The following is a 22,637-nucleotide window of genomic DNA, read 5'->3' on the forward strand; positions in this document are numbered from 1 at the left end:
TTATAATGGTACCAGCTTCCATCACTTCCTCTGGCAGCCCATTCCACACACGCACCACCCTCTGTATGAAAAAAATACAAATCTATGCCTTCTTCACTCCCTCGTTTTATCTGTACTGATACCTTCGGGGATCTCTGGACATGGACAGCAAGGTTCCTTTGTTCCTCAGCACTCTGTAGGGACCTGCTATTTATTGATTACTTTCTTCCATTATTACTTTTCCCAGAATGCCTGGAGATTAAATTCCATCTCTCTGCCCCATTTACCAGCTGATTGATATCAAAGTGTAGCCGGAGACCATCCTCCTCACTATCAATACCACCACCTTTCCAGAGTTTACTCCTAAACAGAGGGGGGCAGCACTGTCTCCAGCTGAGCAGTGGGAATTGTGTGTGTGTGTGTTGTGGGGGCTTGGAAACTTTGCAAACTCCCTTTCCTTCATTTTTTATTTCCCCCAAATCCATGCGATTTGAGTTTTTATAACAGAAAACAGCACAGGGTTTAATTTTAACTTCCCACTGGCTGAAACTTTGTCCTCCCCTCTAACGTCTAAGAGTAAAACACTTTAATTCCCCTCCCCTCCCTCCATGTGTAACACAGAGTTGTGGGATTGGCACCTGTTTTTATTTTGTGATCTATTCCAAATGAAATTTTATCTCTGCGCAGGCACAAGTGAACAGTCTGTTTTTGTGCTTTCTGCGAGATCAGGCTAGCAGCTTTTAAATCCTTATGTTAAGCAGCAGAAGCAAACAGCAATTGTATTTTGAGAAGGGTAATTCTAGCTCTGGTAATCCCGTTGGGTCAACAGAGAGAGAGGGAGAGCATGTCACATCTAAAGTGCATACAGAAGAGTTGTTACACTTGTTCAGTCAGTTGAGTTGGTTCTGCCCTCAGATGTGACTGGATGTTGCTTTTCATGGATCATAATTAAACTACAACGGAACACATTAAATTCAAGGAATTCAATTGAAAGGGCAGTTTGAGTGAATAAATGGAAAACTGCTTAAAGATTGGCTCCTGGTCTTTTACTTCACCAATTAGAAGTTGTTGGTTTGACAGCTCTCCTAATCATAGAATCCATACAGTGTGGGAGCAGGCCATTTAGCCCATCGAGTCAACACTGACCCTCCAAACAGCATCCCATCCAGACTCACAAAAATGTACACCGCATGTGTGCAGAGAAGGGGATGCTGGGAGTGAGTAGGAGGCTTTCACCACCACCATCTCCCTCCAAGACCCAAACATCCCCACAGCACCACCTGTCCATTCCATTCCTCCACCATCACAGTGCCTCTGGCCTTACCCCCAGCCAACCACAGTGCCACTGTCCATTCTCCCCGCCACTCACAACGCCCCCTGTCCATTCTCCCCACCACTCACAGCATCCCCTTACCATTCTCCCCACCACCCACAGCACCCTGTCCATTCTCCCCGCCACCCACAGCACCCTGTCCATTCTCCCCGCCACCCACAGCACCCTGTCCATTCTCCCCCACCAACCACAGCACGACCTGCCCATTCTTCCCTGTGGCACCCACAGCACCCCCATACATTCTCCCCCGCCATTCATGGCTCCCCCCTCTCCATTCCCCCGTGCCACCCACGGCACCCCTGTCCATTCCCTCGCCACCCCCGGCACACCATCCATTCTCTCTCTCTCTTTCTTTTTCTCACCCCCACCCTCTGCATCCCTGTCCAGTCCCTCTTCCCATCTTCTGACTCCCCATGCATTTTCTCTCTCCCCCACACCCTCTGCTCTCCATCCCTCTGTTCCCCCATCTATTCTCTTTCTCCACCTACGTTCTGCCCTCTGTTCATTCTCCTGCCATCCACTGACTCCCATCTATTCTCTCTCCCCTCACACTCTGCACTCCACTCTTTATCTACCCCACAATGCTCTGTACCCCATTCTCTCATGGCCCCCTCCACCATTCTCTGCTACCCCATTCTCTCACTTTGCCCCCCACCCTTTGCCCTGCCGGTCTTTCTCTTACCCCCCCCCCAACCTCTGCCCCGCAGGTCTTTCTCTCACTCCCCAATCTTTCTCCAACCCAACCCTCTGTTCCTGTCCATTTTCTGTTTCTCTGCACACCACCTTCTCATCCATTCTCTCTCTTTTCTCCCCATCCTTTCTCATGCCTCGAGCCCTCTTTGATCACTGTATCAAGGCCTTTTCAGAAGAGAGAGAGAGAGAGAGAGAGAGAGAGAAAATAGATGGTGATGACTCAACTGGGAGTCAGGAGGGGTGACAAATGGCTGATCTTTAAAATTGAGAATAGCTAAAATGATACATTCAGAAACATCATTAATGTCTGAAAGCATGTTCAATTTTTATGAGCTGCTGAAATCTCCCTGAAACTTGCATTGAAATAAGCGCAGTTAGGCCACAGCTCAGGACAGGCTGTAAGGGGTGAATGGCCTATTCTTAGTCTCATGAAATTGGTTCTGACTATGTCAAAATAGAGTCATAGATTTGTATAGCACAGAAACAAACCTTCGGTTCATGCCGACCAGATATCCCAAATTAATCTAGTGACCCATTTGGCCCATTTCCCTCTGAATCCTTCCTATTCATAGCCCTATCAGAATGCATGTTCAATATTGTAACTGTACCAGCCTCCACCACTTCATTGCATACACATACCACACTTTGTGCAAAAAGGTTGGCCCTTAAGATCCTCAGAAATCTTTCCCCTCTCATCCTCAACGTATGCCCTCCAGTTCTGGACTCCCCTCCCCTCCCCTCGACTCGCCTCCCCTCCCCTCAACATGCGGAAAAGACATACAAAAGTTGATCAGCCAGACAAAATGCAAAAGCAATAAAATGTCGAGCCACGGGGGAACAAAATTGTTGCTCTACCTTTGTTTTCTTATTTGCATTTGGACACTTAAAATCTGTCCGTAAAACTAGAACCCCACAAACGTATATTGCCGATAATTGCCAGTGTCAGCAACGCAGTGCGCATGCTCATCACTGCCCAAACGAAAGGCGCGCGACCTGCTTTTGATGGACCAATCGGGAGCCCTGGAGGACCAGAAGGAGCTTGGTCTTCCTGCCAATCAGAGCCACCGCATTGTCTGAATGCGGAAGTTGGACCCCGAGCCTCTGAAGCTGCTGCTCGTGCTCCTCTCTTTGGAATGTAGATTGAGCTTCACCCCAGACTCCAACCTCCTTTCTCCGTCCAACATCTGTGAGTATGGTAGTCTCTTTTCTCACCCACCTTTTTTCATTCTGGGGTTCGGTTGTTGGCTTGCAGCAACTGAAAGGAAAAGGAGTGAATCCAGGCAGAGACACACTGGAAAAATTGGTCCAGGTCTGTGTCTCAATTGGCAAAGTTAAAAATCACACAACACCAGGTTGTCGTCCAACAGGTTTAATTGGAAGCACACTAGCTTTCGGAGCGACGCTCCTTCATCAGGTGCCGCTCCGAAAGCTAGTGTGCTTCCAATTAAACCTGTTGGACTATAACCTGGTGTTGTGTGATTTTTAACTTTGTACACCCCAGTCCAACACCGGCATCTCCAAATCATGACTACAATTGGCAAAATACATCGGCAGGAGACTGCAAGAACGCACTAAACCAGGCAGCATAAGGAGGTGGACAAGTCCATGTTTTGGGTGTAAACCTTCTTCGTGGCGGAGTGGGCGGTGGGGGAGAGTGTAGGGGGAACTGTAGATGGGGCATTAAAATGGGTGGTGACTGGGAGGACCAGTCAGTTACTGCGGACCTGGCTGCGATGCTCGGCGAACCGTTCCTCAAGTTTACTCTTGGTCTCCCCGATGTAGAGAAGTCCACAATTGACAAACACATGGCAAATACAGTACCACAATGTGAAGTTATAGCATTGCTATCAAAAAAATGCAGAAAGGAGGTGCATTATTTAAAAGGTGATATATTGGGATGTGGATCAAGTGAGAACTGGAGATCAGAGTCGAAAAATGTGGTGCTGGAAAAACACAGCAGGTCAGACAGCAACGGAGGAGCAGGAGAGTTGCCGTTTTGGGCATGGGTCTTTCATCAGGAATGGGTGTACAAAGGGGCCTCAGCGTCCTCCTACACCAATCACTGCCAGTTGTCAGACAGGAGCAACAAGCAATCAGCAAGGCAATGGTACATTAGCAAGAAAATTTGAGTTCAGAAGTTAACCAACCTCTGGACTTCTGGTACCTCTCCTGTGACTATTGATTTACAGATATCTCAGCAAGGGGCCCAGCAATCACTTCCCTAGCTTCCCACAGAATTCTAGGGGCAACTGATAAGGTCCTAGGTATGTATCCACCTTTGTGTTTCGAGACATCCAGCACCACTCTGTAATATGGACATTTTTCAAGGTATCACCATCTATTTCTCGACAGTCTATATCCTTTTCCACAGTAAATACTGATGCAAAATACTCATTTAGTATCTCCCCCATTTTCTGTGGTTCCACACACAATCCACCTTGCTGATCTTTGAGGTGCCCCATTCTCTCCCTAGTTACCCTCTTGTCCTTAATGTATTTGCAAAAACCCTTTTGATTCTCCTTCATCCTATTTACCAAAGCTATCTCATGTCCCCTTTTTACCCTCCTGATTTCCCTCTTAAGTATATTTGTTTTATACTTTGTACCTTTTATACTCTTCTAAGAATTCACTCGATCTATCCTGTCTATACCTGACATATGCTTCCTTTTTTTTTGAATCAAACCCTCAATTTCTCTAGTCATCCAGCATTCCCTACACCTATCAGACTTTCCTTTCACCCCAACAGGAATATACCATCTCTGGTCTCCTCATTATCTCATTTCTGAAGGCTTCCCATTTTCCAGCTGTCCCTTTATCTGCGAACATCTGCCCCCAATTATCTTTTGAAAGTTCTTGCCTAATACTGTTAGAATTAGGATTCCTCCAATTTAGAACTTAAACTTTTAGATCTGGTCTATCCTTTTCCATCACTATTTTAAAACTAATAGAATTATGGTCGCTGACCCAATGTGCTCCCCCACTGATACCTCTGTCACCTGCCCTGCCTTATTTCCCAAGAGTAAGTCAGGTTTTGCACCTTCTCTAGTACATGCACATACTGAATCAGAAATTTTCTTGTACACATTTAAATTCCTCTCCAACGAAATCCTTAAACCTATGGCAGTCCCGGTCTATGTTTGGACAGTTAAATTCCTTTCCATAACTGTATAAGGGGGAAAAAATAGTCTAAAACTGGGCACAATCCTCCAGATCCGGCCTCAGCAATGCCATGTATAGTCGCAACAACATTTCCTTACCTTTTGTATTCTATTCCTTTAGCTATCAAAGCCAACGTTGCATTCACTTTCTTTCTTATCTACTGTACCTGCATGCTAGTTTTCTGTGACTCATAAATGATGATACCCAGATCCCTCTGCACCAGAGCACCCCAAAGTCTCTCCACATTTAGACAGTAGGTCACCTTCCTTTTTGTTTGACCAAAATGCATGACCTCACACTTATCCACCTTAAACTCCATCCGTCACATTTGGGCCCACTCTCTTAACCTATCTATATCCATTTGTAAGGTTCTTATTTCCTCATTGCAATTTACTGACCCACCTATTTTTGTCAATCACAAATTTGGCAAAAGAGCCTTTTATCCCTGTATCCAAGTCACTAATGTGGATTGTAAATAGTTGGGGTCCAAGGACCCAACCCTGTGGCACCTCACTGTTACATCTTACCGTCCAGAAAAAAAGCCATAGACTCAGTCTGACTGTCTTCTGCCGATCAGCTAGTCACCTATTGAAGTTGATAAATTACCCCTAATCCCATATGATCCCACCTGTGAATTAACTTTTTGTGTGGCACTTCAGCAAATGCCTTCTGAAAGGTAGATATATTACATCTACAAGGTCACCATTATCCACTTTCTGTTACATCTTTGAAGAACTTAGTCAAATCTGATTTGCCCTTCATAAAACCATGCTGACTCTGATGGATGGAGTTTTGACTTTCAAAACGTTCTGATATTGCTTCCTTGATAATTGATTCTAACAACAGTTGTTAAACTAACTGGTCTGCAATTTCCCACATATTGCCTCCCTCCCTTTTTTGAATACAGGTGTTATATTAGCATTTTTCAAATCCACTGGAACCATAAGACCATAAGATATAGGAGTAGAAATGAGGCCATTCAGCCCATTGAGTCTGCTCCACCATGGTTGACTGGTTTATCAACCCCATTCTCCCACTTTCTCCCCATAACCTTTGATCACCTTGACAATCAACAACCTACCTATCTCAGTCTTAAATAAACTCAATGAATCTTTCTCACATCTAGAGAACTTTGGAATATTATAACTAATGAATCCACCATCTCCACTGCACTTCCTAATGTATTTTTAAGAAGCTATGAACCTAGACTCCACGGTCTCTTTGTTAAGCAATACTCCCAAAGACCTTATCATTATGTGTTGAAGTCCTGCTAAGATCAGCCTAAATTGGACAACTGCATGATGCATCTCGGGCCAGAGTCTGGGGTGTGGATTACCAGGTGCTGGGGATTTGTAAACTTTTAATCCCATCAATTTCTCCAACACCATTTCCCTCTGACTACTCAGTTCCTTCAGTTCTGCTCTCAATGGACCATGTGTTCCCCAACATTTTGGGGACGTTATTTGTGCCCTCCTTTTGTGATTATATCAGCAACATATGTGGTTAATTGGTCTGCCATCTTTGTTCCACATGAGAACTTTGCCTGTTTCTAATTGTAATTGTTTTCACCAATCCTTTTCTTTCCCCCCTTCACATACCCCATTTTCCCCTTTTAATCAATCCTTTTGTTGAAACCTGAACTGCTCCCAGTCTTCAGACTAGCTGCTTTTTTTTTTAGCTAATTTGTATGCCACTTCTTTGGATCCAGTCCTGTCCATAATATCCCTTGTTAGCGGTGGCTGGGCCACCTTTTGTTTTATTTTTCAGACAGGATGGAACAACTATTGCAGTTGCTCCAGGTGCTATCTAAATGTTTGTCATTTCTTTCAATAATGTGCCTCGTTTGTTGCAGCCTTTTTGTGCCTGTAATTTCCTTGCTTTAGATTTAAGTCCCCAGTCTCAGTATCAACTCTGTTGCTCTCCATCGTAATGGAAAGTTCTCACTCAGTTCTTCACTCTTCCGCAAGGGACCTCTCACAGCTACATTGCCAATTATTCCCTTCTCATGGAGGAATTAACATTTTGGAATTAAATTGCCATTGGCCAACAGAACCATTGCAATTTTTGGGAGATTGTGTGCAATTCGGGTCTCCCTCCTATTGGAAAGATGTTGTGAAGCTAGAAAGGGTTCAGAAAAGATTTACAATGATGTAGCCAGGGGGTTTGAGTGATAGCGAGAGGCCAAACAGACTGGGGCTATTTCCCCTTGCACGCCGGAGGCTGAGAGGTGACCTTATAGACGTTTATAAAATCATGAGAGGCATGGATAGGGTAAATAGACAAGGCCTTTTCCTTGGGATGGGAGAGTCCAGAGCTAGAGGGTAACAGGTTCAGGGTGAGAGCTGTGGGATGGGGGCGCAGATTTAAAAGGGACCTCGGGCATCTTTTTCATTCAGAGGGTGGTGCTTGCAACGAATGAGCTACCAGAGAAAGTGGTGGAAGCTGGTACAATTACAGCATTTAAAAGGCCTCTGGATGGGTATATGAATTGGAAGGGTACAGAGGAATAGAAGCCAGGTGCCAGCAAACGGGGTGATATTAATTTGGGATATCTTGTTGGCATGGACAAGTTGGACTGAGAGTTTCTGTGCTGTATATCTCTGACTCTGGCTTTCCACTAGACATTTGCCACGTCTGTATGTTCAGTCTCTCTCTGGGGTCGGTGTCAAAGCCTTAATATCTCATTCCACTCCCACTTCCCGGGATGTTAACCATTTCATGTCTGGTTTTTTCTCAAGAAACTGTATTGCAAGTTCAACCTGAATTTACACTTGTTTTGTTTCCCAAAATCAGACCTGCTCACTCTCGGCAATATCCCAATGTTGTTGTGAAAGATATTAACTTTCAGGTGGAGTTATCCAAATTTCAGTGATGTCAGTCCTGACGTTTTTGCTTTTCTGCCCCTGTAAGATGCTGAATCAGCACCTTCAGGAGAATTTGTTAGAGCAGAGTGAGAACAGAAGGGGAGAGAGAGTGGGATGGTGCTTTCAAATTTATGAAATAACAAAAGAAAAGAATGTTCAACGGCAAGTAAAATTCCTTGTTCTGAATTTCTACCCTGGACTAACAGTGACGACTTTTGTAATCTCTTTTAACAGAGTATTTGAAGATCTGAAGACGGAAGTTTCAACATCAGCAGATGAAGGGCTTATGCCCGAAACAGACTTTGCTGCTCCTCAGATGCTGCCTGACCTGCTGTGTTTTGCCAGTGCCGCACTTTCCGACTCGGACTATCCAGTGTCTTCAATCATCACTTTGATGTCAATGTCTGACAGTCATTCAATCCATTGAGACCGCAACAATTTTCAACTATGGATCTATGAGAAGGAGCAAAGCTTTTGGTTCCTGCTTGCGTGCGTTTTCAGTATCAGTGGGACTGGATGAGAGACCCTACTGTTGCAGCGCACTGAGTGTGCAGCCTGAAACAGATATACAGGCCTGGAAAGAGGAACTCACAGCAGGAAGGGCCTGTACACAACTTTGTGTGCAGCTGAAGCTTTAGCCATGAAGAAACCCAAGGAATCCTGTCCTGTGGAGAAACCGTGGAAGTGTGGCAACTGCGGAAAAGGCTTTTGTTTCCTGTCTGTGTTGGAGACTCATCGGCGCAGTCACACTGGGGAGAGGCCGTTCTCCTGCCCTGAGTGTGAGAAGGGCTTCGTCAATTCCTCCAACCTACTGACCCACCAGCGGGTCCACACGGGGGAGAGGCCGTTCACCTGCCCCGCGTGCAGAAAGGGCTTTACCCAGGCCTCTGCCCTGCTGAGGCACCATGGGTCCACACGGGAGAGGCCCTTCAGTTGCCCCATGTGTAGGAAGGGCTTTATCTGGGCTTCCAACCTACTGACCCACCAGTGGGTCCACACAGGGGAGAGGCCCTTCCCCTGCACCAAGTGCGGGAAGGCCTTCAGCCATTACTCAGACAGGCTGAAACACAAGCAGGTCCACACTGGGGAGAGGCCCTTCAGTTGCCCCGAGTGTGGGAAGGCCTTCAGCGATTCCTCCAACCTGCTGAGACACCGGTGGGTCCACACCAGGGAGAGGCCGTTCAACTGCTCTCACTGTGGGAAGGGCTTCACCCGCTCCTCCCACCTGCGGAGGCACCAGAGAGTTCATGTGCCATCGCAAGGGGATTGAAGGAGTGATGACAGAGTACCGTTATTGACTGGATTATCAACCCAGTCCTTGAGACTCCTGGGTCCGAATCCCGCTGAGTCAGATGGCGGAATTGGAATTTGGTCAGAAATCTCGGTTCAGAATCTAATGATGAAACTGTTTTCATGGGTGGGGGGAGCTGGAGAAAACCCCCATCTGATTCACTCATATCCTTTTTAGGGAAGGAAACTGCCGTTGTGGGAAAGGATTCACTCAGTCAGGGCAGGAGAACGGCCTCTCCTCGCTGTGACTGCGCCGATGAGTCTCCAACACAGACGGGAAACAGAAGCCTTTTCCGCAGTTGCCACACTTCCACGGTTTCTCCACAGGGCGGGATTCCTTGGGTTTCTTCATGGCTAAAGCTTCAGCTGCACACAATTGTACAGGCCCTCCCTGCTGTGAATTCCTCTTTCCAGGTCTGTATATCTGTTTTAGACTCCACACTCAGTGCGCTGCAACAGTAGGGTCTCTCATCCAGTCCCACTGATACTGAAAACCAGCTGCATCCTTTACCCGGTCTGGCCTTTGCGTGACTCCAGACCCATAGCAGTGTGGTTGACTCTACACTGCCACCTCCAGCAAATGAGTGGGGAGCAATGTACTTGGATACAGAGTGTGGGTTGAAATTGCTGAGTGAGGCAATACAGGTTCCAAGGATCCAATTACAAAGGGACAGCTTGGTGCTGACCAATAGTAAAGAAAGTGGGGGGTAGGAGGAGTGTGAGCACTTGGGCCTTGAGCTGTTTAAAAGAAAAAGCTACATTCTCAATACCTTTTTGCTGGGGGGGATCTGCAGTTGTAACAAAGTTGGGTCGCAGTAAAGGTTACCTGAATGTACTGAAGGGCTCAGACTCTCATTGAATTGATTTATTGTCACATGCGCCACGATACAGTGAAAAGCTTTGTCTTGTGAGCAGTACAGGCAGATCAGAGTTAAGTAGCAAAGATGTGTAAATAATAAATAGCTGCAAAAACAAAAAAAACAGGTCCAGGTGAATGTTAAGAGTTTGAGAGTCCATTCGGTATTCTAACCACAGTGTGGTAGGAACTGTTTCAAAACCGGCTGGTGCATGTGTTCAGGTTTCTGTACTATCCACCCCGATGGTAGAGGTTGTAGAAAAACATTGCCAGGCTGTGATGGGTCTTTGAGAATGCTGGCGGCCTGTCCTTGACAGTGGGCCTGATAGATGGATTATATAGATGGGAGATTGACCTTTGTGATTGTCTGGGCTTAGTTCACCACTCTGTGTAATTGTCTCTGATTTTGAATGGTACAGTTGAAAGCTTTGACCTCCAAGAGGTTTTTGTGTTAAAGCTGCTCATTTCTTTCAGCCTCCTGCACTAAGTTTCCAATGTCATGAATCAGATGGAGCAGTGAATGACTAGCTAATATCATTTGAAATTGTAAATTTTTCAGGAGTGCAGTTACTGCGTCATTTCATCGGCATCGTAATGTTCACAGACAGCACCGGGAGGTATGGGCTGTCTCCACTAGAAATGATGTGGAGGAGCCAGTGTTGGACTGGGGTAAACAAAGTTAAAAACACAACACCAGTTATAGTCCAATAGGTTTATTTGGAAGCACTCGCTTTCAGAGCGCTGCTCCTTCATCGGGTAGCTGTAGAGCAGGATCATAAGACACAATTTATAGTAAAAGATCACAGTGTCATGCAACTGATAGGATATACTGAACAAACCTAGAATGATAGTAAGTCTTTCATCTTTTAGAATGGGTTGCAGGTTTCCGTTCATTCATATGTAAACCCCAGAACGACTTTTAAGTCCCCATTCTCAAATGTTTTATAAAGGTTTTATAAAAATAGGTGACATCTCAGCTCATATAATGCATGAAAGGTGTGAGGTTCAAGTCTGTCTGTATCCCATTCTTGCTTGAATCAGACTGGTTCTATTTCCAAAGTAGGAATTTATAAAATATTACATGGATTAACTGTCTGCAGATTGTGCACTTTTTGAGCAAAATTGAATGTATCTGCAAATGCAAATTCACCCCATAGACTATTATCTGTGTGTGAGTGTGTGTATGTTTGCGTGTGTGCATGCTTGGTAGAGTGTGATGGAGTATAAGTCTGTAAGAGGGTGAGTATTTTGGTTGGGGTGAGTGGTGCCTATGTGTGTGTGTCTGAGAGACAGCATGTTTATGACAGAGTTGTGGATAAAAGCGAGGGGTTGCATTTTGCTAAAACAAGGGCAGGACTTGTACAGGTAATGGTAGGACACTGGGTTGTGTTGTAGAACAGAGAGACATGGTGGCTTTCAGGTTCATTGTTCTTGAAAGGTGCATTGCTGGGACACAGGATGGTTAAGGCGGCATTTAGCAGCATTGCCTTCATTGTTCACAACGTTGAGATAGGATTTGGGACATCATGTTGAGGATGTCCAGGATGTTGGTGAAGCCACTTTGAGTGCTGAGTACAATTCTGGTTGCCCTGTAATAGGAAGAATACTATTGGAGGGGATTTGGAAAACATTTTCCAGGATGTTGCCAGGACTGGAGGGATTGAGTTATAAGGAGAGACTGGGACTTTTTTCAGTGGAGTGCAGGAGGTTGAGGGGTGACCTTATTGAGACTTAGAAAATCATGAGTGGTGTCGGTAAGACAAACAGCAAAAATAGCGACGAGCATGGACGGTTACATCAAGCTACAGAACAAAATTGTGGCTCTACTCTTTTTTTTTTTTCATATTAGCATTTGACCACTTAAAATGTGTCAGTAACAGCAGCATCTCCAGAGCATACTGCACATGCTCCTCGGTGTCAGCAAGGTCTGTGCGGGTTAGCCAGTGTCAGCAAAAACTGCATGCTCGTCGCCGTCCCCGGAAACGGCTCGCGACCTTCATGGACCAATGGAGAGCATTGGCGGACTGGAAGGAAACGTATCCTTCTGCCAATCAGAGCCCCCCTACTGTCTGAATGTGGAAGGTGGACCATGTCCTTCTGAAGCTGCTGCTGTTCCTCTCTCTCTAAATGAAGATTGAGCTTCACCCCAGACTAACTTCCTTCCTTTGTCCAACAACTGTGAGTATGGCACTCTTTTCTCACCCTCGTTTTCCATTTATTTTTCATTCAGGGCCTCAGTTGTTGACTTGCAGCAACTGAAACGGAAGAGAGTGAATCGGGGGGGGGGGAGGGGCAGACTCTGGAAATGTTGGAAAAATGACTACTGCAGATGCTGAAGATCATAGTGTGGTGTTGTAAAATCACAACAGGTCAGGCAGCATCAAGGGAGAGTATGAAGGAATGGAGACTTTCAGCTTCTGTGGAATGAAAGAAAAAGAGTTCACTATAAATTAGAATTGATCAGATAGACCAATGGGAGATGGAGTTTAATTTAGAGAAATACGTTTTGGTCAAGCAATCCAGGCAGGACTGACAGGGGAGTGTTGCAGAATAAAGAGACCTTGGAGTGCAGGTTCATACTTCATTGAAAATGGAGTCTCGGGTAGACAGAATAGTGAAGGCAGTGTTTGGTATGCTTTCCATTATTGGTCACAGCATTGAGTATGGGAGGTCACGTTGTGGCTGTGCAGGACATTGGTTAAGCCACATTTGGAATGCTGCATCCACCTCTTGTCTCCTTTCTATCGGAAAGGTGTTGTGAAACTTTGAAAAGGATCAGAAAAGATTTACAAGGCTGTTGCCAGAGTTGGAGGGTTTCAGCTACAAGAAGAGGCTGAGTAGGCCAGGGATATTTTCTCTGGAGGGTCAGAGGCTTATAGAGGTTTATAAAATTATGAAGAGCAAGGATAGGATAAATAGACAAGGTCGTTTCCCTGGAGTCAGTGGCGGAGGGGTGGGGAGGGGAGGACTAGAGACATAGGTTTTCAGTGAGAGGGGAAAGATATAAGAATTCTGAGGGGCAACTTTTCCACGCAGAGTGTGGTGCATTTAAGGAGTAAGCTGCCAGAGGAAGTGGTGGACACTCGTACAATTGCAACATTTTAAAAGGCATCTGGATGGGTTTATGAATAGGAAGGGTTTGGAGGGATATGGGTTAGATGCTGGCAAGTGGGACTAGATTGGGTTAGGATATCTGCTCCGCATGGACAGGTTCGAGTGAAGGGTCTGTTTCTATGCTGTACATCTATGACTCTGTCTATTTGATTACAGATGCTGCTCCTCTCTCTGAATGAAGATTGAGCTTCACCCCAGACTGCAACTTTCTTCCTCTGTCCAACATCTGTGAGCACAATACTCTCTTTTCTCACCCACTTTTTCAATTTATTTTTCATTCTGGGGTTCAATTGTTGACTTGCAGCAACTGAATGGAAAGGGAGTGAATCCAGGGAGGGAACAGACTCTGGAACAGTTGGTCCAGGTCTGTGTCTCGATTGACAATATAGACAGTCAGGAGACTGGAAGAACACAGCAAGCCAGGCAGCATCAGGAATTGGAGAGGTCGACGTTTCAGGTGTTTCTTCCGGATGGGGGATGGGTGTAGGACAAGATGCAGATAAAGGGGTGCTGGGAGCAAGGTGTTGAAGAGGGTCCAACCTGATAGTCGATGGGAGGAAGGAATCTGGTTGGTGGCAGGGAAGAGTGAATGGGAGGGGCAGAGGCCATGAAGGGAGTTGGGGGATGGGAGGGGAGAAATTAGACAACTCCAGGTGGAAGATGAGGTGTTCCTCCAATTTGTGGATTGGATCGTTGTGGCAATGAAGGAGGCCAAAGCTGGTCATCTCAGAAAGGGAGAGGGAAGACGAATTAAAATGGGTGGTGACTGGGACATCTGGTCAGCCTCTGCAGACCCTCTTGCCCTTGTTTTAGCAAAATGCAACCCCTGGCTTTTATCCACACCTCTCTTATGTACACACTCTCTGACACACGCACATCCCCAATACTCACCCTCGCACAGGCTGATACACCATAACACTCACTTCACCAAGCAAGCACACATGCAAAAACACACTCACGCACAAACTCACATGGAGACACCTGTGCTGCCCTGCATAGTTTGCAGAAATCTCTTCTCTTCAGAGAGTCCCCACAGTGTGGAAGCAGGTTACTCGACCCAACGAGTCCACCCGACCCTCCAGAAAGTAACTCCCCTACCCCCATTTCTCTACATTCACCCCTGACTAATGCACCTAAACTGGACATCCCTGGGCACTATGGGTAATTTGAGCATGGCAAATCCACCCTAACCTGGACAAAGTTAAAAATCACATAACATCAAGCTATTTAGAAGCACTGGCTTTCGGCACGAAACTCTTTCATCAAGTGGTTGTGAAGAATAAGATCATAAGGGACAGAATTTATGGAAAAACATTGCAGTGTCCTGCCACTGAAATGATATATTGAATAAACCTGGATTGTTAAGTCTTTCATCTTTTCAAATGGGTTGCAGGCATCATTAATATGTAAATCTCCAACTTCCTGTAAGGCACTTCTCAACATACTTAAGGTTTTGTAACAAAAGATAACATCTCAGCTCAGACAAAGCATTAAATGTGTGAGGTCAGAGTCCAAACCTTGTTCTATTTCCAAAGTCAAATTTACAAAATATTATATGTATTTAATATGCCTGCAGATTGTGCATTTTTAAGCAAAATAGGATGTATCTGCAAATAAAAATTCACCCCCATGGACTTGTGTGTACGCGAGCCTGAGAGAGAGAAAGTCTACTTCTGTGCTGTACGTGTCTATCTCTATTTGATAAGATGCTTCATTTCTGGTGCAAATATTGTAAATCATAGCTGGGTACTAACAGTTCGATGTAAGGGAGAGAGAATCCTCAAGTTGGGCACAATCAGAATCCTGGGAGAGTCCTATTTCTGGTTTGCTTCCTAATGAACAGACATTAGGCACTAGCACCTATTTATTTCTCATGTTGTTGTTTCATTTTTCTTGTTTGATTCCCTGCTATGACTACACTTTTGTGTCTGGTTGGTTGAGAGACTGGGAGATTGTGCATTGGGCTTTGATTGACTGACTTTACACCTTCTGGAACAATAAAATATTCAAAGAGGGGGTGGGGGTCAAAGCTTCAGCAGAAATCCAGTAGAGCTGAGAACAGACTGACATCTTATTCTGTGGGAACAGGGAGATCATAGGACAGAGAAATGAGGACCTGAAATCAGAGCCGACACCAGACTACCCTGTGGTCAGTGCTTTGATTAGCAGTGGCAACCCTCTACCTTTACCTAGCTTCCCATTTGACTACCACCTCGATATTCAGAATCTAATCCTTGTCATCCTGAAGCCATGTCTCTGTAAGGAGTCTCAGATCATAATTATTCTCGTCAATGTGTGCAGACAATTCATTTACTTTTGTTACAGTGCAGCACACATGCAGAAACACCACTTTTTGTTTCCATTTTTGTGATATTCAGAATCCAGTTTTGATTGCTGGTATATTTACTCTCCTTGCCCATTTCTATCATTCTCTGATGTTCATTTCCCACATCACTACATTGCTCACTAGCCTTGATTTGGATTGACCAGGCAAAATTGCTCATCATGCCCAGGGATGTGCAGGTTAGGTGGGTTAGCCATGGGAAATGCAGGGTTATTGTTTCATAGTAATAGAAGCAGGAGTAGGCCATTTGGCCCATCCAGCCTGCTCCGCCATTCATTAAGATAATGGTAAAACTATCTATCGTCTCAGCTCCTCCTCCTTGCATTATCCCAACTGTCCTTAATTAACCTACCATGCAAAAACCTGACCAACTGTGTCTTCAATATACTTAATGAGGCTGTCTCTACTGCTTCCTCGGGCAGAGAATTCCATAGATTGACTACTATCCAGGAAAAATAGTTCCTCCTCATCTCTATCCGAAATCCAGTCCTCCAAATTATGTGGCCTAGTCTCATCCACCAGCAGAAATGTCTGGATAGGGTAGGGTTTCATCCCTACAGTGCAGTGAATTCCCACTTTCCACCAAAGTCCCGTACATAACTGGATATTAATCTACCTACATCTAGGTGGATAGGCTGGGACTTTTCTCACTGGAGCACAGGAGGTTGAGAGGTAACCTTAGAGATTTATAAAATCATGAGGGGGGGGGGGGGGGGGGGGAGATGAGGTGAATGGTGGGTGTCATTCCCCACGGGTGGGGATTTTAAGATTAGAGAGCAAACTTTGAAGGTGAGAGGAGAAAGATTTTAAAAAGACTTGAGGGGCAGCATTATTTTTTTAAAGAGTGGTTTGTGTGTGGAATGAACATCCCGACACAGTGGTGGATGCAGGTACAGTAACAACATTTAAAAGACATTTGGATAAGTACATGAAGAGGAAAGGTTGAGAGGGATATGGGCCAAACACAGACAGGTATGACTAGTTCAGTTTGAGAACATAGTCAGCATGGATTAGTTGGACTGAAGGGTCTGTTTCTATGCTGTATGACTCTGTAACTGTTCTGTACTGGTCTTAAAAGCCATTTTCTCGCCTTCCCCCATAAACATCCTCCTCTTTGTTGTTCAAAAATCAGATGAACTCAGCCTTGAATATATTCAATGATCCCCTCACTGCAGGCAGGCATCCCCACTTCTGAACTCATTTCCACTTGCTAATATACCACTTGCATTGCTCGCTGCACCTAACAACTGGCATTGACTGTTGTAGAAGGACGCTGAGGCCCTTTTGTACATCTACACGTCATTCCTGATGAAGGGCCCGTGCCTGAAGCGTCAACTCTCCTGCTCATCGAATGTTGACTGAGCATTTCCTGTACCACACTTTTCGACTCTGATCTCCAGCATTTGCTGTCCTCACTTTCTCCATATCCCAATATGTTACCATTTAACCAATGCATCTCTTTGCTGCTTTTTTTTAAACACAGCAAAGGCTCTAACTTCACATTGGGGTACTGTATTTGCCATGTGTTTGCCAATTGTGGTCTTGGGGAGACAGAGGGTAAACGTGGGGAACGGTTCGCCGAGTGTCACAGCTGGGTCTGCAGAGGCCGACCGGACCTCCCAATCACCACCCATTTTAATTCCCCTTCCCACTCCCTTTCTGACATGACCATCTTAGGCCGCCTCCATTGCCACAACAAACCAAACCACAAATTGGAGGAACACCACATCATCTTCCACCTGGGCAGCCTACAGCCTGGAGGACTCAACACTGAGTTCTCCAATTTCAAATAACCTCCTTCCCCACTCCTCGAATCCCTTCCCAGGCTCTTCCCCACCCCTCCCTGCCCCCAACCAGATTCCTTCCTCCCAGTGACCAACTTGTCTCCACCTATCCCCAATTCACCACCCTGCTCCCAGCACACCCTTGTTCTGCAGCTTTCCCAACACCCACCCCCAGTCCTGAACAAGGGTAACACCCAAAGCAAGGAACATGCGCAATGCTTGTTGACACAGAGGAACGTATGAAATATGCTCAGTGGTGATGCTGGCATTATTGACAGATTTTGAAGTGTCCAAATGCCAATAGGAGAAAAAAAAAAGGTAGAACCACAACTTTTTTCCCCCATCTGGCTCGATATTTTGTGACTTTTCTGTCTTGTCTGGCTGCTCAACTTTCTTATGTCTTTTCCCTAGTGTAGGGGGTGAAAGTCTGCACTAGAGGGCCTAGGTTCAGGGTGAGAGCAGAAAGATATACAAGGTACCGAAGGGGCAACGTTTCCATGCAGAGGGTGGTACGTGAATGGAATGAGCTGCCCGAGGAAGTGGTGGAGGCTGCTCCAATTAAAGCACTTAAAAGGTCTCTGGATGGGTATACGTATAGGAAGGGCTCAGAGGCATGAGCCAAGTGCTGGCAAGTGGGACCAGATTAATTTAGGATATCTGGTTGGCATGGACGGGTTGGACCGAAGGGTCTGTTTCCGTGCTGTACATCTCTACCATTCTAAATAATAAAATGTATACATTGACAAATTACAAACTATATCCATGTTAAAAAGGCTCAGTACACCACACACTTCACTAACCATTCTCAACAGGTCCGGCCCCTTCAATGACTGAGGAACATCCTCCTCCAGAATGCTCACCGGCTCCTGCCTGCTGTACAGCCGGCCGGTGTGGCCGTGACACAGCAGCTGCGCCAGGAAGGCGGCGGTGCCCAGTGACGGGTGTCTGCCCCGGGCCGCACGGCGCCATTTTCCTAACGGCCGCCCTCCCGCCGCTTCCCCGCTCGAGCGCCTTCTCCTCCCAACCGCCTTCGCCCCCGCGTGACGTCTGCTTGGATATGGGCGGGGCCGGTGGGCCTCACCGTCACCAAGCCACAGCCACCTCGCGCTACAACTGCTGCTGCCTGAAGCGGGAAATCTGCATTTTAAAAGGGACATGGACATTTAATGGACTATTTCTGCAAATAAATCGAAATGGACAAAATTACATTCAAAGGGATGTAGGCACATTCAAAGGGATATCTTAATATGCAAAATGACGCAGTCATATCTAAATTAATCTACATTTCGAAGAGACGTTGCCCTATTTATAAGTAGAAATGATGCTTTAAGAGACAGTCATATCTAAAGGGGTAAAGATACATTATCGAGGGACAAGATTGCGCTTAGAGGAACATAACACATTTAAAGGGCATAACTATATTTGAAGGGGCATTTTTATATTTAAAAAGACACATTGAAATCTCATAATTAAAAGTACATGGTAATATTTAGAAAGCGTGACCATGTTCGAAATAGTGCAGCCACTTTATAAGAAAAGGGATTTGGGCTGGGGCGCGGGGGAGAAGGGGCGGGGGGATAAGATTTAATTTTTAAGAAAATAAGCAAGTTATTACGATTTGGAATGATCTTGAAGGGATGATGGCAGCAGTAAGTGGCAAACGTTAATACAAAATTCTTGAAAAGAAAATGATTCCAGATATATGCGGATGCAGGAAAATAATTCAACAAAAGAGCCATTACAAATTTATGGAGCAAACAATATCTTTTTGAGAGATATAAATGGGAGCATCAATATTTAAGTAGGAATTCCAATTTTTGTTCTCCTCCCAAAAATCTGTCTTGTCAGGATGCAGTGTAAGCCAGTACAATTTGTTATGCCACAGTAGGCCTTGCAACTCAACCTCATTGTGTCTTCACCCAATATTCACATCTGTGTGCTTAGTCGTCAAGCTTTCAAGGGAAAGAAGGGATGATGGAAAATACTGGCTCTGCCAGTGCTGCTCACATTTCATGAACAAATAAAACAGATCATGGTGCTGCCATCACTGCAGGTGTCAGAATTAAATGATCAGAAAAATTCTGAACTCACTACAAACAGTTTGTGCACAATGCCGTTATTTCTACTTATTCTTATTATTTTGACTGCGATTTAGTCTGTACCAAATTAAGAGCAGCCTTGGTTTACGTTTCATTGGCAATTCTACATGTTGACTTTCTATTATCACAATCTCTTTGACATTCTTATATGTATTGAAATTAATCTTCAGATTGTTCACAACTGAATGACATTACCAGACCGAAAATTCAGAGCTTAAAAACGTTTTGGCATTTGATGAAGTTATTTGGCAATAGCAATAGCAAATGAAATATCAAAGAAATACAAAGTTATGAGGAGGGTTACATATCTTGTTTAACCAAATGCAATGGCAGTGCAGAGAATTTCAGAAATGCGCAATAAATATTCACAGTGTACCCCTTATTCAACTCATTCAAGAATTTCAAATTGTGTTTGAGGCAATTCAATGGCAAATGGCAACATTTGTTTGTTAATACACTCACCATAAATTGTGAATATGATTTTGATAAAAATAATCTGTTTAATCCCAAATGGAGCAATTAAGTGCAAAGTTACTTTCAACCATTTAATAAAACACTGCAAATTTTATTTCATATGAAAATACATTCATTTTATAAAATCTTTACAAAGGAAATATATTAAACAAAATAGCTTTCCTGGGTGTCAATATTTACAACAGTTATGCAGCTATTATTTGGCAATCGACCAACTAATTGAAATAATTTCAGAATAAATTAGCTGTTTCATTATTATTCATTGAGATATTTTAATTAAAATGTCACAAAGGAAATCTTTAACACAAAGCAAAGTTAGATAAAATACAAAAGTATCTTGCAGAATTCACTTCAACAGATATGATTTGAATCACAAAAAGATGATGCTCAATGTACTAAATGATGGACAATCACTGGTAATGATGGAAAAATATTGTAAAGAATGTATATATCTCAATTATATCTTAAATGAATATTTACTCTCCCTTGGACAACAACAACTGAAAAGTTGTTTTGACAAATTGAAAACTACAATAGCAAAGCTTTAGAAAATCCTCCACTGAGCCAAATCTTGAATAAAAGCTTTTTTCAGGAAATCCTTTAAAGATTTCAGGCTTCTCCAGCTTCAATTAGCTGAAGAAGAAAAAAATGCATCTAGTTGGAGACATGAATAGAAAAGAATCAGAGGGCTATGCACCAAATGCTGGCAAATGGGTCACTAGATTAATTTAGGATATTTGGTTGTCTGGACTGAAGGGTTTGCTTCTGTGCTCTACAACTCTACGACTCTATTTCTACATCGTCAGAATCAATTTCTCAAAACTAGGATTAGGCCATTCATCCTTTACAGCCTGTCTTGGGCTGTGGCCTAACTACGCACGTTTCAATGCAAGTTTCAGAAAGATTTCAGCAGCTCTTTTCAAAAAGTGAACATGCTTTCAGACTTTAACAATGTTTCTGAATATATCAATGTAACTATTCTCAATGTTAAAGATCAGCCATTTCAGAATGTCATTTAAACGTAGAGCTTTTCTAACAATAGGTGTGAATTCTGTCTGTGTCCCAATATCGAGTCAGACTGACATTGTTATTCGAAAAGCTCTGCATTTAAATGACATTCTTGAAGGTAATTTGAAACAAATTCTGGGATTAACGTACCAAAGAACAGAAGCCCATTCTAAAATATGAAAGATTTAATCTAAAATTGTTTAGTGAAGGACATCTCCATGACCGTGGACTCTTTTGGCTATAAATTCTGTGATCATGATCTTACTGTCCACGACCAGCTGATGAAAGAGCAGCACTCTGAAATGGAGTGATCAGTAACAATGTCTCATTTGGATCACCCAAGGTTAGAAATGGAAGCATCTCTCTCCAAGGTTACAGTTTGATTTGCCCTTTCAACGTTCTTGAAATTTATGGGGTTCCATTGTCGGGTTCAATTCTGATCCATTAAAATCAGTATCCAGTCTCATCGGAGTGCAGAACCAACTCAACTGACGGAACAAACAAAACAACTTTTCGGTTTGCTTTTTAGATGTGACATCTTCTCTCCCTCCCTCTCTGGTGACCCAACAGGACTACCAGAGCTGGAAGTACCATTCTCGAAATACGATTGCTAACCTACAGTTTTCTTTTAAGGATTTAAAAGCTGCTAGCCTGATCTCGCACAAAGCACAAAAACAGACTGTTCACCCGTGCCTGCGCAGAGGAGAAATTTCAGGAGGAACAGATCACAAAATAACAACTGTTACCAGTCCCACAACACGTGTTTCCTTGGACAAAGTTAAAAATCTCAACACCAGGTTATAAACCAACAGATTTATTTGGAAACACTAACGTTTGGAGCACCGCTCTTTTATCAGGTTGGTTGTGGAGAATGAGATCATGATCATGGCATTTATAGCCAAAGGAGTCCAGTGTCATGGAGATGTGATATATTAAACAATTTTAGATTAAATCTTTCATCTTTTAGAATGGGTTTCTGCTCTTTGGCATGTTAATTCCCGAACTTGTTTTTAATTACCTTCTCAAGAAAGTCATTCAAATGCACAGCTTTTCTAACAATAGGTGTGAATTCTGTCTGGGTCCCAGTGTTGAGTCAGACGGACATTTTTCTTAGAAATGTTGTGCATTTAAATTACATTCTTGAGAAGGTAGTTTTTAGATTAGGGTGTAGTTTAGGCTGGATTGGCCATGCTAAATTACCCTTATTGTTCAGGATATGCAAGGTAGGGTGGATTAGCTATGAGAAATATGAAGTAAGGGGGTGGGTCTGGGTGGCAATGGTGCTAAATGCCTTCTTAACCATCCAGTCTACCAGTTCTTTGCAGGTTGCATAACTATGTATCTGAACCCTCCCAGGTCTCTGTTTTAAAGTCCTGTCTTTCCTCATTTTAGTAAAATGCAATCCCTTGCTTTTATTCATACCTCTCTCATATACGCACACCCTAACATGCTCACAGGATCAGTCCTCAGCAGAGGCCTCACCTTCATTCCTCTCCGCTCTCAGATTAATGAGTTCAACACACGGCGTGACATCGAACAATTCTTCCGCCGCCTTCGCCTCCGCGCCTACTTCTTTAACCAAGACACTCGCCCACCCTCTGACAACCCCTTCTCACGCCTCCAACACACCCCATCCACCT

General features: G+C 44.2%; 1 long non-coding RNA gene across 1 annotated transcript; it reads left to right on the plus strand.

Annotated features, from left to right (window-relative positions):
• The first annotated feature begins 8,080 nt into the window (after positions 1–8,080).
• Positions 8,081–22,047, plus strand: LOC148144839 (uncharacterized). The gene is made up of 3 exons (XR_015751641.1): positions 8,081–8,190; positions 13,445–13,516; positions 21,631–22,047. It is a non-coding gene; the product is annotated as an uncharacterized LOC148144839 (long non-coding RNA).
• Positions 22,048–22,637: the final 590 nt, after the last annotated feature.

This window comes from Chiloscyllium plagiosum, unplaced genomic scaffold (genome assembly GCF_037043375.1).
Source record: "Chiloscyllium plagiosum isolate Xiang-an unplaced genomic scaffold, Cpla_swu_hap1 HiC_scaffold_27, whole genome shotgun sequence".
NCBI classification, from domain to species: domain Eukaryota; kingdom Metazoa; phylum Chordata; class Chondrichthyes; order Orectolobiformes; family Hemiscylliidae; genus Chiloscyllium; species Chiloscyllium plagiosum.